The sequence below is a fragment of the Phacochoerus africanus genome, chromosome 7 (genome assembly GCF_016906955.1).
Source record: "Phacochoerus africanus isolate WHEZ1 chromosome 7, ROS_Pafr_v1, whole genome shotgun sequence".
Taxonomy (NCBI): Eukaryota; Metazoa; Chordata; class Mammalia; order Artiodactyla; family Suidae; genus Phacochoerus; species Phacochoerus africanus.
The window spans coordinates 67,208,512-67,210,813 of NC_062550.1; positions in this window are offsets into that span (position 1 = coordinate 67,208,512).

Sequence of the window (2,302 nt, forward strand, 5' to 3'; positions counted from 1 at the left end):
CCATTCTGTGAGTTGTCTTTTTGTTTTGTTGAGGGTTTCCTTTTCTGTGCAGAAACTTTTAAATTTAATTAAGTCCCATTTGTTTATTTTTGCTTTTATTGTCATTACTCTAGGAGGTAGTTCTGAGAAAATATTGCTGTGTTTATGTCGGACAGCATTTTGCCTATGTTTTCCACTAAGCGTTTTATATTTAGGTCTTGAAGCCATTTTGAGTTCATTTTTGGGCATGGTGTTAGGAAGGGTTCTAACTTCATTCTTTTCCATGTGGCTGTCCAGTCTTCCAAGCACCACTTGTTGAAGGGACTGTCCTTTCTCCATTGGATATTCCTGCCTCCTTTGTGGTAGATTAGTTGACTGTAGGTGCGTGGGTTTAATTCTGGGCTTTCTATCCTGTTCCACTGATCTACATTTCTGTCTTTGTGCCAGTACCACATGGTTTTGATGACTGTAGCTTTGTAGTATAATCTGAAGTCAGGGAGCCTGATTCCTCCAGCTCCAGTTTTCTTTCTCAGGATGGCTGTGGCTATTCTGGGTCCTTCGTGCTTTCAAACAAACTTTAAGATATTTTGTCCTAGTTCTGTGAAATATGTCCTTGGTACTTTGATAGGGATTGCATTGAATCTGTAGATGGCCTTGGGTAGTAGAGTCATTTTGATAATATTGACTCTTCCAATCCAAGAGCATGGTATATCTTTCCATCTGTTTGTGTCATCTTTGACTGACTTCATCAGTATCTTACCGACTTCAGCGTACAGGTCTTTTGTCTCTTTAGGTAGGTTTATTCCTAAGCATTTTATTCTTGTTGATGTGATGGTAAATGGGGTTGTTTCCCTAATTTCTCATTCTGATCTTTCGTTGTTAGTATGTAGAAATACAGTCGATTTCTCTGTATTAATTTTGTTTCCTGTGACTTTGCCAAGTTCATGGAGGAGCTCTAACAGTTTTCTGGTAGAGTCTTTAGGATTCTCTAGGTATGGTATCATGTCCTCTGCAAATAGTGATAGTTTTACTTCTTCCTTCCCAATTTGGATTCCAATTGTCTCTTTTTCTTCTCTGATTGCTGTGGCTGGGGCTGCCAAAACTATGTTGAAGAGTAACAGCAAGAGCGGACATCCTTGTCTTGTTCCCTATCTCAACAGGAATTCTTTCAGCTTTTCACCATTGAGGATGTTGTTAGCTCTGGGTTTGTCATATATGCCTTTATTATGTCGAGGTAGCTTCCATCTATGCCCACATGCTGAAGGCGTTCTATCAGAAATGGGTGTTGGATTTTGTCAAAGGCTTTTTCTGCATCGATTGAGAGGATCATATGGTTTTTATTCTTCAGTTTGTTAATGTGGGGAATCACACTGATTGATTGGCTGATATTGAAGAATCCTTGCATCCCTGGGATAAACCCCACTTATCATAACGTACAATCCTTTTAATGTATTGTTGGATTTGGTTTGCTGGTATTTTGGTGAGGAGTTTTGCAGCAATGTTCATAAGTGATATTGGTCTGTAGTTTTCTTTTTTTTGTGGAGTCTTTGTCTGGTTTTGGTAGCAGGGTGATAGTGACCTCATAGAATGAGTTTGGGAGTGTTCCTTCCTCTGCAATTGTTTGGAATAGTTTCAGAAGGAGAGGTGTTAGGTCTTCTCTAAATGTTTGATAGAATTCGCCTGTGAAGCCATCTGGTCCTGGACTTTTATTTGTTGGTAGTTTTTTCATCACCATTTCAATTTCAGTACTTGTGATTTGTCCATTCATCTTTTCTATTTCATCTTGGTTTAGTCCTGGAAGATGGTACTTTTCTAGGAATTTGTCCTTTTCTTCTATGTCAGCGTTTTATTGGTATATAGTTGCACATAGTAGTCTCTTTTGATCCTTTGCATTTCTGTGGTGTCTGTTGTACCTTGTCCTTTTTCATTTCTAATTTTATTGATTTGAGTCTGCTCTCTTTGTTTCTTCTTAAGTCTGGCTAAGGTTTTATCAATGCTGTTGATCTTTTCAAAGAACCAGCTTTTTGTTTCACTGATCTTTTCTACGGTTTTTTTTTGTTTCTGTTTCATTGATTTCTGCTCTGATCTATATGATTTCTTTCCTTCTGCTAACTTTCAGTTTTCTCTGTTCTTCTCTCTCTAGGTGCTTTAGTTGAAAGTTAGGTGGTTTATTTGAGCTTTTTCTTGTTTCCTGAAGTAGGCTTGAATTGCTTTACACTTCCCTTTAGAACTGCTTTTGCTGCATCCCATGGGTTTTGGAGTGTTTTGTCTTTCTTCTCATTTGCTTGTAGGTATTTTTGGGTTTTATAATTTTTGCCATTTC